General features: G+C 42.7%; 11 non-coding genes and 9 pseudogenes across 11 annotated transcripts; all 20 read right to left on the reverse strand.

The window, feature by feature from the left end:
• Nucleotides 1-14: 14 nt before the first annotated feature.
• LOC133944044 (5S ribosomal RNA) lies at nucleotides 15-123 on the reverse strand (annotated as a pseudogene).
• Nucleotides 124-185: 62 nt separating this feature from the next.
• LOC133941669 (5S ribosomal RNA) lies at nucleotides 186-304 on the reverse strand. Its single transcript, XR_009915765.1, has one exon. It is a non-coding gene; the product is annotated as a 5S ribosomal RNA (ribosomal RNA).
• A 62-nt stretch (nucleotides 305-366) lies between these two features.
• LOC133939751 (5S ribosomal RNA) lies at nucleotides 367-485 on the reverse strand (annotated as a pseudogene).
• A 62-nt stretch (nucleotides 486-547) lies between these two features.
• LOC133940654 (5S ribosomal RNA) lies at nucleotides 548-666 on the reverse strand (annotated as a pseudogene).
• A 233-nt stretch (nucleotides 667-899) lies between these two features.
• LOC133936700 (5S ribosomal RNA) lies at nucleotides 900-1,018 on the reverse strand. Its single transcript, XR_009914781.1, has one exon. It is a non-coding gene; the product is annotated as a 5S ribosomal RNA (ribosomal RNA).
• A 62-nt stretch (nucleotides 1,019-1,080) lies between these two features.
• LOC133946213 (5S ribosomal RNA) lies at nucleotides 1,081-1,199 on the reverse strand. Its single transcript, XR_009917917.1, has one exon. It is a non-coding gene; the product is annotated as a 5S ribosomal RNA (ribosomal RNA).
• A 62-nt stretch (nucleotides 1,200-1,261) lies between these two features.
• Nucleotides 1,262-1,380, reverse strand: LOC133946938 (5S ribosomal RNA). Its single transcript, XR_009918611.1, has one exon. It is a non-coding gene; the product is annotated as a 5S ribosomal RNA (ribosomal RNA).
• Nucleotides 1,381-1,442: 62 nt separating this feature from the next.
• LOC133940937 (5S ribosomal RNA) lies at nucleotides 1,443-1,551 on the reverse strand (annotated as a pseudogene).
• A 42-nt stretch (nucleotides 1,552-1,593) lies between these two features.
• LOC133943902 (5S ribosomal RNA) lies at nucleotides 1,594-1,712 on the reverse strand (annotated as a pseudogene).
• A 62-nt stretch (nucleotides 1,713-1,774) lies between these two features.
• On the reverse strand, nucleotides 1,775-1,893 carry LOC133934266 (5S ribosomal RNA). Its single transcript, XR_009912456.1, has one exon. It is a non-coding gene; the product is annotated as a 5S ribosomal RNA (ribosomal RNA).
• Nucleotides 1,894-3,269: 1,376 nt separating this feature from the next.
• On the reverse strand, nucleotides 3,270-3,388 carry LOC133938827 (5S ribosomal RNA; annotated as a pseudogene).
• A 62-nt stretch (nucleotides 3,389-3,450) lies between these two features.
• Nucleotides 3,451-3,569, reverse strand: LOC133942936 (5S ribosomal RNA; annotated as a pseudogene).
• Nucleotides 3,570-3,631: 62 nt separating this feature from the next.
• Nucleotides 3,632-3,750, reverse strand: LOC133935505 (5S ribosomal RNA). The gene has a single exon (XR_009913645.1). It is a non-coding gene; the product is annotated as a 5S ribosomal RNA (ribosomal RNA).
• Nucleotides 3,751-3,812: 62 nt separating this feature from the next.
• On the reverse strand, nucleotides 3,813-3,931 carry LOC133945234 (5S ribosomal RNA). The gene has a single exon (XR_009916983.1). It is a non-coding gene; the product is annotated as a 5S ribosomal RNA (ribosomal RNA).
• Nucleotides 3,932-3,993: 62 nt separating this feature from the next.
• LOC133936084 (5S ribosomal RNA) lies at nucleotides 3,994-4,112 on the reverse strand. Its single transcript, XR_009914198.1, has one exon. It is a non-coding gene; the product is annotated as a 5S ribosomal RNA (ribosomal RNA).
• Nucleotides 4,113-4,174: 62 nt separating this feature from the next.
• Nucleotides 4,175-4,293, reverse strand: LOC133938033 (5S ribosomal RNA; annotated as a pseudogene).
• Nucleotides 4,294-4,355: 62 nt separating this feature from the next.
• On the reverse strand, nucleotides 4,356-4,474 carry LOC133947453 (5S ribosomal RNA). Its single transcript, XR_009919102.1, has one exon. It is a non-coding gene; the product is annotated as a 5S ribosomal RNA (ribosomal RNA).
• Nucleotides 4,475-4,536: 62 nt separating this feature from the next.
• Nucleotides 4,537-4,655, reverse strand: LOC133936927 (5S ribosomal RNA). Its single transcript, XR_009915004.1, has one exon. It is a non-coding gene; the product is annotated as a 5S ribosomal RNA (ribosomal RNA).
• A 62-nt stretch (nucleotides 4,656-4,717) lies between these two features.
• On the reverse strand, nucleotides 4,718-4,836 carry LOC133940273 (5S ribosomal RNA; annotated as a pseudogene).
• A 62-nt stretch (nucleotides 4,837-4,898) lies between these two features.
• Nucleotides 4,899-5,017, reverse strand: LOC133934705 (5S ribosomal RNA). Its single transcript, XR_009912876.1, has one exon. It is a non-coding gene; the product is annotated as a 5S ribosomal RNA (ribosomal RNA).
• Between the last annotated feature and the right edge of the window lie 4,983 nt (nucleotides 5,018-10,000).

The raw sequence follows: 10,000 nt of genomic DNA on the forward strand, positions 1-10,000 counted from the left end.
TAAAATAAGGAAAAAGCTTGCAGCACCTGGTATTCGCAGGAAGTCTCCCATTCAAGTACTAACCAGGCCCGACCCTGCTTAGCTTCCGAGATCAGGCGTATTCAGGTTGGTGTGGCCGTTAGCGAATGAGTCTACCCTCTGAAACTTATTTATACATGTAAATACGTCAGGTAAAAGTGGAAAAAAGCTTACAGCACCTGGTATTCCCAGGAAGTCTCCCATCCAAGTACTAACCAGGCCCGACCCTGCTTAGCTTCCGAGATCAGACGAGATCGGGCGCATTCAGGTTGGTGTGGCCGTAAGCGAATTAGTCCACCCTCTGAACCTTATTTATTCATGTAAATACGTCAGGTAAGAGTGGAAAAAAGCTTACAGCACCTGGTATTCACAGGCAGTCTCCCATTCAAGTACTAACCAGGCCCGACCCTGCTTAGCTTCCGAGATCAGACGAGATCGGGCGTATTCAGGTTGGTGTGGCAGTAATTGAATGAGTCCACCCTCTGAACCTTATTTATACATGTAAATACGTCAGGTAAAAGAAGGAAAAAGCTTGCAGCACCTGGTATTCGCAGGAAGTCTCCCATTCAAGTACTAACCAGGCCCGACCCTGCTTAGCTTCCGAGATCAGACGAGACCGGGAGTATTCAGGTTGGTGTGGACGTAAGCGAATGAGTCCACCCTCTGAACCTTATTTATACATGTAAATACGTCAGGTAAAAGTGGAAAAAATCTTACAGCACCTGGTACTCCCAGGCAGTCTCCCATCCAAGTACTAACCAGGACCGACCCTGCTTAGCTTCCGAGACCAGCCGTATTCAGGTTGGTGTGGCCGTAAGCAAATGAGTCTACCCTCTGAAACTTATTTATACATGTAAATACGTCAGTTAAAAGTGGAAAAAAGCTTACAGCACCTGGTATTCCCAGGAAGTCTCCCATCCAAGTACTAACCAGGCCCGACCCTGCTTAGCTGCCGAGATCAGACCAGATCGGGCGCATTCACGTTGGTGTGGCCGTAAGCGAATTAGTCCACCCTCTGAACCTTATTTATTCATGTAAATACGTCAGGTAAGAGTGGAAAAAAGCTTACAGCACCTGGTATTCACAGGCAGTCTCCCATTCAAGTACTAACCAGGCCCGACCCTGCTTAGCTTCCGAGATCAGACGAGATCGGGCGTATTCAGGTTGGTGTGGCCGTAAGCGAACGAGTCCACCCTCTGAACCTTATTTATACATGTAAATACGTCAGGTAAGACTGGAAAAAAGCTTACAGCACCTGGTATTCCCAGGCAGTCTCCCATCCAAGTACTAACCAGGCCCGACCCTGCTTAGCTTCTGAGATCAGACGAGATCGGGCGTATTCAGGTTGGTGTGGCTGTAAGCTAATGAGTCCACCCTCTGACCCTTATTTATACATGTAAATACGTCAGGTAGAAGAAGAAAAAAGCTTACAGCACCTGGTATTCCCAGGCAGTCTCCCATCCAAGTACTAACCAGGCCCGACCCTGCTTAGCTTCCGAGATCGGGCGCATTCAGGTTGGTGTGGCCGTAAGCAAATGAGTCCACCCTCTGAACCTTGTTTATACGTCAGGTAAAAGCTTACAGCACCTGGTATTCCCAGGCAGTCTCACATCTATGTTCTAACCAGGCCCGACCCTGCTTAGCTTCCAAGATCAGACGAGATCGGGCGTATTCAGGTTGGTGTGGCCTTAAGCAAATGAGTCTACCCTCTGAAACTTATTTATACGTGTAAATACGTCAGGTAAAAGTGGAAAAAAGCTTACAGCACCTGGTATTCCCAGTCAGTCTCCCATCCAAGTACTAACCAGGACCGACCCTGCTTAGCTTCCGAGATCAGACGAGATCGGGCGTATTCAGGTTGGTGTGGCTGTAAGCGAAGGAGTCCACCCTCTGAACCTTATTTATACATGTATATACGTCAGATAAAAGTGGAAAAAAGCTTACAGCACCTGGTTTTCCCAGGCAGTCTCCCATCCAAGTACTAACCAGACTCGACCCTGCTTAGCTTCCGAGATCAGACGAGATCGGGCGTATTTTTTTTTTTTTTTTTTTTTTTATTATCAAAAATACCAATTTATATATACAAACGACATTCATCTGTAAATATTTACACAAAACAATGACATACACACAGGAATCACATTCATGTTAAGGGATAACAAAACTCAAAAAATGATAAAAAAGAAAGAAAAATAAATCACTTAATAATAACACGTGCGCCTGATAAACATAGCGGCACACTCAGAAATTAAATGCTAGTTTCCCTTCCGTTGTTACAGATATAAAGCCACACCCGTCAATAAAACATTCAGCAAAGTCCTCAGCACCATATTTAAAGATCAAACCCACATTTCTCCTGACAACCGATTCAAACAAATCCCACACATGCACCTTTTTCCTCTCAAAATGAGCAGGATTCCTTCTTGACATAATAGCATACCTTACATGGCTTAACACAAAATTAAACAAACGAACATTCACATCTTTCCTTTTCCCATTTACTCCAAACAGCAACATTTTGTTCCATTCATATGCCTTTACAAAACCCATTTCCCAGTTTTTAAACAGCATATCTTTTAACTTCAAAACAAACCTACGTAGACATTCACATCGGATATATATATGTAACAAGTATTCTGGCTCAGTTTCACACACGTCACATTCTCTTTTGTTCTCTTTGTTAATCTGATGCAGCACCGTGTTTACATAGATCCTGTTGTGTCTCGTCATGAAATCATTGTTTTCACATTCTATTGCATTATATTTGATTTGGAGGTTTTCCCATATCAACTGTACATTCATACCTGGAAGAACCCTCTCCCACATTTGTTCTGATGCCGGTCTTTTCAACAGTTTCGCTATCAGTTCTAAATATATGTTTTTTACTTTTAATTCTTTAAACTCTTTATTTGCGTCATTTTTAACAAACACTAGTTTAGGTAAAGGTCCATCCTCTGTCCTCACACACTCTCTCTGAATCAAATACCTCCAGTCTACAGGCATACTCCCCTTAATTATATCATACATTTTTACAATCATATCTCTCCTAGCATCCTCATCCCATTCTCTTACGCAGTCTACCATTGCCTGCCCAGGCAGTCTCCCATCCAAGTACTAACCAGGCCCGACACTGCTTAGCTTCCGAGATCAGACGAGATCGGGCGTTTTCAGGTTGGTGTGGCCGTAAGCGAATGAGTCCACCCTCTGAACCTTATTTATACATGTAAATACGTCAGGTAAAAGAAGAAAAAAGCTTACAGCACCTGGTATTCACAGGCAGTCTCCCATTCAAGTACTAAACAGGCCCGACCCTGCTTAGTTTCCGAGATCAGACGAGATCGGGCCTATTCAGGTTGGTGTGGCCGTAAGCGAATGAGTCCACCCTCTGAACCTTATTTATACATGTAAATAAGTCAGGTAAAAGTGGAAAAAAGCTTACAGAATCTGGTATTCCCAGGCATTCTCCCATCCAAGTACTAACCAGGCCCGACCCTGCTTAGCTTCCGAGATCAGACGAGATCGGGCATATTCAGGTTGGTGTGGCCGTAATCGAATGAGTCCACCCTCTGAACCTTATTTATACATGTAAATAAGTCAGGTAAAAGTGGAAAAAAGCTTACAGAACCTGGTATTCCAAGGCAGTCTCCCATCCAAGTACTAACCAGGCCCGACCCTGCTTAGCTTCCGAGATCAGACGAGATCGGGCGTATTCAGGTTGGTGTGGCTGTAAGCGAATGAGTCCACCCTCTGAACCTTATTTATACATGTAAATACGTCAGGTAAAAGTGGAAAGACGCTTACAGCACCTGGTATTCCCAGGCAGTCTCCCATCCAAGTACTAACCAGGCCCGACCCTGCTTAGCTTCCGAGATCAGACGAGATCGGGGGTATTCAGGTTGGTGTGGCCGTAAGCGAATGAGTCCATTCTCTGAACCTTATTTATACATGTAAATACGTCAGGTAAAAGAAGAAAAAAGCTTGCAGCACCTGGTATTCCCAGGAAGTCTCCCATCCAAGTACTAACCAGGCCCGACCCTGCTTAGCTTCCGACATCAGACGAGATCGGGCGTATTCAGGTTGGTGTGGCCGTAAGCGTTTGAGTCCACCCTCTGAACCTTATTTATACATGTAAATACGTCAGGTAAAAGTGGAAAAAAGCTTAGAGCACCTGGTATTCCCAGGCAGTCTCCCATCCAAGTACTTACCAGGCCCGACCCTGCTTAGCTTCCAAGATCAGACGAGATCGGGCGTATTCAGGTTGGTGTGGCCGTAAGCGAATGAGTCCACCCTCTGACCCTTATTTATACATGTAAATACGTCAGGTAAAAGAAGAAAAAAGCTTACAGCACCTGGTATTCCCAGGCAGTCTCCCATCCAAGTACTAACCAGGCCCGACCCTGCTTAGCTTCCGAGATCAGACGAGATCGGGCATATTCAGGTTGGTGTGGCCGTAATCGAATGAGTCCACCCTCTTACCCTTATTTATACATGTAAATACGTCAGGTAAAAGAAGAAAAAAGCTTACAGCACCTGGTATTCCCAGGCAGTCTCCCATCCAAGTACTAACCAGGCCCGACCCTGCTTAGCTTCCGAGATCAGACGAGATCGGGCATATTCAGGTTGGTGTGGACGTAATCGAAAGAGACCACCCTCTGAACCTTATTTATACATGTAAATAAGTCAGGTAAAAGTGGAAAAAAGCTTACGGAATCTGGTATTCCCAGGCAGTCTCCCATCCAAGTACTAACCAGGCCCGACCCTGCTTAGCTTCCGAGATCAGACGAGATCGGGCATATTCAGGTTGGTGTGGCCGTAATCGAATGAGTCCACCCTCTGAACCTTATTTATACATGTAAATAAGTCAGGTAAAAGTGGAAAAAAGCTTACAGAACCTGGTATTCCCAGGCAGTCTCCCATCCAAGTACTAACCAGGCCCGACCCTGCTTAGCTTCCGAGATCAGACGAGATCGGGCATATTCAGGTTGGTTTGGCCGTAAGCGAATGAGTCCACCCTCTGAACCTTATTTATACGTGTAAATAAGTCAGGTAAAAGTGGAAAAAAGCTTACAGAACCTGGTGTTGTGCAATAGTAGGAGTAGAATTGACGTTGGCTAATTATTAATAATCATGAAATATGATTATTAAAATAACAATTATTTCTTAAAAATAATCAAAAAATGATAAAGCTATTAATTAAGAATAGTAACACATTTAATTAGAAATGATACGGTTATCCATTAATAATAGTTAAAATAATTAATGAAAACAATAAAATTATCAATTAAGAATAATACAAATCTGTAATCATTGCTTATTGTCGCGGGGCACCACCCTGGTTACAGGGACCAACAATTCAATCTTTAAATATCAGTCTCAATGATATAGGTTATATTAATAATCTCAATATTTAGTATTAATGATTATATAATAAACAATGAAGGGTTTTAAGTTCGAACACAGGCTATAGTAATCCAGCTGTATACACATACATATGCACAAACAATCACAGAAATACAAATACTTTAATTACAAAAGTATTTATTAAAAAGGGGAAATAAAGTTAATGTTATTTCAATGATTCTTCATTTAACAAACTCCAATATTTCAAAGATGGTAACAACAGCAGCAGCACTTATCACAATTGTCACACATGTAATACGGAGTATCTATGTGTGTGTGTGTGGTCGTGTGTGGCTGCCTGTCTGTGTGTGTGTGTGTGTGTAAGAAAGAGAAAGGGGAGTGGCTATGGCGTAATGACGTGGTGACGTCCTCTGGCCGAATTCAAGGTGATGTTACATTCACGTACTTCCAAGATGGAGGTTACCTTAGTGACGCCATGTTGCGAAAAGCAAAATGGCTGCTGGTCACTGACCTTAACAAAGGGGATCTTTAAGACAAAGAGATTCCTTATCTCGTGGTTTTGACGCCGAATGGCGTCGAGATGTATAAATGCTCGTTAAATCTAGATTTCTCCATGTAACATGAAATGTATAAATGTAGGTCGGGACGTGTGTAAAAACAGGTTTAGGAGGAGAGAGAGAGAGAGAGAGAGAGAGAGAGAGAGAGAGAGAGAGAGAGAGAGAGAGAGAGAGAGAGATATCAGGAAACATCGTCAGAGACAACTACTAGCAAAGCAGGCAGTCCAGTTACGTGAGATTTATCTTTTAACAGATGTAAATCTCCGCACAATATCTCTGACGGTAACACGCAAAAAGGAAGCACCGGCTCTGTACCGCGCTCTTCCCAAAAACACAGTAAACAAAGAAACCGGATGTGTCGTCTCGGCCCGCCGTGTAGCACGGCTAAAAACAGATCAGCGATCTACAAACAAACATACAATCAAACAAATGACACGCTAAGTATTTAAACTAGTCTCTGCCCAGACAATAAAGCCTCTTACTGTGACCTCCGCGGTGTTGCTTGCGTGTGGTGCGCGGATTTCCCGGAAGTCCAGTGAATCTGTCGTTAAACTTCAGGATGCGTGCGAACGGGCGGATTCCTGGAAAACAAATCAGTGTCCTGGCCTCTTAAGCGGTGCTCCGGTGGGTCTCGTGGTTGCAACGGAGGTCAGCGCTGGACCGAAAAGAGCGAAGTCTCTTGCTCTTGGAACGAATTCGGCTTCGTCTCTTCTGCAGGGATGAGCAGCGGTAACGCCGCTGTGGATTTGGAAAGAAAGTCTCCGAGCTCGGCCAGCGAGCGAGTGAGTTCCTGTGCACGGCCTTTTCAAGTTAAAAGCAAAAATAGTCTCTATCAAAGTAAGATCAGACTTAAGATAAAAGAAAATGAAAGAAATGAAAGAAAATAACTCTGGTTGCCCCCTTTAGCAACTAAATCATCTGGAAAGACCCGGAGGGGTCTGTTGACGTCTTCAGAGCAGGGAAAATGGCAGCGATTTTTGATGTCTCAGTGGTTTTATTCTACCTGAGAGGTTCTGCCTCCTTGAGGTGCTGGTCATAGGATGATGCTGGCTTTAAGCCAATTGAGTGTCAGAGTTGGACCTCAGTGGGCGGGGCTTGGAACTCAGCGGGGGTCCTGAAGGCTCTTCAGGACATTTCCCAACCACCAGGGGGAGATTCTCAGGCCTGCTGGAGAATGTTTTCCCTCCAAAAGTTTTACGACCCTTTGTCCTCACCGTCGGCTCCAGTGTCTGGTGTTCAGCCTCTGGACTGTGGCCCAACATTCCCCCTTTTGGTCTGGAGATTGGGTTGTGACCCCGGTTTCCAGGGCAAAGTAGGTCAAGAGTCCAGTTATAATCCATGAGAGGTAATCCTTGAGTGGAGTTGAAGCAGTGAAAGTTAGTTCATTATGAGGCAGAGAGGCATAATTGTCTTCGAGGCATGAGTCTAAACAGAGAGAGGTAATTGTCTGGGCAGACAGGCTAAATAACATATATTCTAAAACACGGCACACATTTTCAATTTCACATAATGCTTATCAGCAGTTATTGTTACAATACCAAATGAATTTCGGTGAAGAGTGAAATGAAAGAAAAGGAAACAGAAGGAAATTCTGAGTATGTGCTGGTGTCTGAGGTAAACATGTGTTATCTTGTCAAACCACCACATTTAGAACGGCGAATCACGTTCGGTTGTTCGCTAATCGGTAAATTAAGGATGAATCCTACTCCTAGGTTCTGCAGATCTACCGATATAGGAAATTGCACTGCCAAGAGTAAATTGCCAAGTTTACCCGGGAGGGCTGCACAACCGTAGTGTTAGAGAACTTCAAGATTCACTCAACGAGGTCTAAGAAGGTTCACTACCTGAACATACGTTATACAATTTACTGACCGATGGTCTAAGACATGCAACTATTGATGATGTGAGTGGTTTGAGTGGTCTCTCTGTTTGGAGTTGGGATTTCTCCCCCCCTTTTCAGATGTGGAGGGGAGAGGGAGTTTTGTTTAGTTTTGCACATGGGGATCAGTGTCTGGTCTTTTAGGAGAGCTTGGAGGAACAGGTGGCACAATGTCTCTCTGTTTCAGCCACACTTCTCCGCATTAACTCCTGTCCCAGAATGCATCCCATGTTTTGGGTTTCGGTCACCATATCTATACTCCTGGTACTGATATGGTTTCCATTGGCTAAAAATAACTTCTCTGTTGAGAGGTATTCATATAATGAGATCTAAACCGATTGTGGGATTTTTGTTCTTGCTCCGCCAGGCATGCTGCTAGCATGACTCTGAGCGCATCAACATGTTCTTGGGCTTGTCGCGTGGCCCTCTGTTTGCAGAGGAGTGCCAGGTGACCCAGAACGTAGGATAAACTCAATTTCGGACTAGTGGTGTTGTTGAGGTGTATGGTCAGTTCTTCAATCCTTGGATCGCATTAACTTAAATCATAATCCCTCAACTCACTCACTTCATCACTTAGAAAAATTGATCAGACTGGCGACTGTCTCTGACAGGTCGTCTGGCCTTGAGGGAGCCCTCGCCCCAGGGTGGTCCATGCTACTCATCTTCTGAGTGCGAAAGCACCTGGTGGGCTGCTCAAGCTTTCTTAGGTAAAAGCGGATAAAAACTTAATTATAGCATCACTATAAAATTCTTCAGACTGGCGACTGTCCCCGACAGGTCGTCTGGCCTTGAGGGAGCCCTCGCCCCAGGGTGGTCCATGCTACTCATCTTCTGATTGCGAATCGCACCTGGTGGGCTGCTCAAGCTTGCTTAGGTTAAAGCGAATAAAACTTAATAAACACTACACAAGATGCACAGGTGAGCCTCACTCTGTGTCTATATAGTAGCGCTATGTAGGATAGCTCGATGGCTCAATCCTTTAGACCTAGTTGGTTAACAACTAGTCTACTCGTAACTAGTCTCTCAAATCTAGTTAGTCTCTTTGAAATTCAAAGCATGCAGAAATTCTCCAATAAAAAAAAAAAAATTACTAAACTACTGAAACGTAGTCAGCAACCAACCATAGTGATACACAACGTCTGTTTAGCAAAGGGGATTAAGAATAACGAAAATTCAAAGAGAAATACATTTCCATAATTGTTTTCCTCTTAAGAAAATTAATTATAATTATCGTGCATTGAGATGACAACCACTAATATGCAATAAGCATCCAACAACGGATACACAAGGCAATAGTATACCTGCTTGGCACAGGTGCAAAGGGATTACAAATAAAAATTTCAGAGAGAAATAAATTTCCGAATTATGTTTCTCTTTAGGAAATTACTTATAATTATTGTGCATCGCGAATACACAACCACCGATTACACTCTGCAGCCAATCACAGATACGCAAGGCACGAGTAAACCTGTGTTGCAAAGGTGCAGGGGAATTTAGAAATTAAAAAAAATTCTTTCTTTGACAATGAATCTGGATTATTGTACACAGTATTATGATACAGCTGGAGTTATATAGCCTCACACGGGGCACCATTTATGTTGTGCAATAGTAGGAGTAGAATTGACGTTGGCTAATTATTAATAATCATGAAATATGATTATTAAAATAACAATTATTTCTTAAAAATAATCAAAAAATGATAAAGCTATTAATTAAGAATAGTAACACATTTAATTAGAAATGATACGGTTATCCATTAATAATAGTTAAAATAATTAATGAAAACAATAAAATTATCAATTAGGAATAATACAAATCTGTAATCATTGCTTATTGTCGCGGGGCACCACCCTGGTTACAGGGACCAACAATTCAATCTTTAAATATCAGTCTCAATGATATAGGTTATATTAATAATCTCAATATTTAGTATTAATGATTATATAATAAACAATGAAGGGTTTTAAGTTCGAACACAGGCTATAGTAATCCAGCTGTATACACATACATATGCACAAACAATCACAGAAATACAAATACTTTAATTACAAAAGTATTTATTAAAAAGGGGAAATAAAGTTAATGTTATTTCAATGATTCTTCATTTAACAAACTCCAATATTTCAAAGATGGTAACAACAGCAGCAGCACTTATCACAATTGTCACACATGTAATACGGAGTAT

Source organism: Platichthys flesus, chromosome 22 (genome assembly GCF_949316205.1).
Source record: "Platichthys flesus chromosome 22, fPlaFle2.1, whole genome shotgun sequence".
Lineage (NCBI taxonomy): Eukaryota > Metazoa > Chordata > Actinopteri > Pleuronectiformes > Pleuronectidae > Platichthys > Platichthys flesus.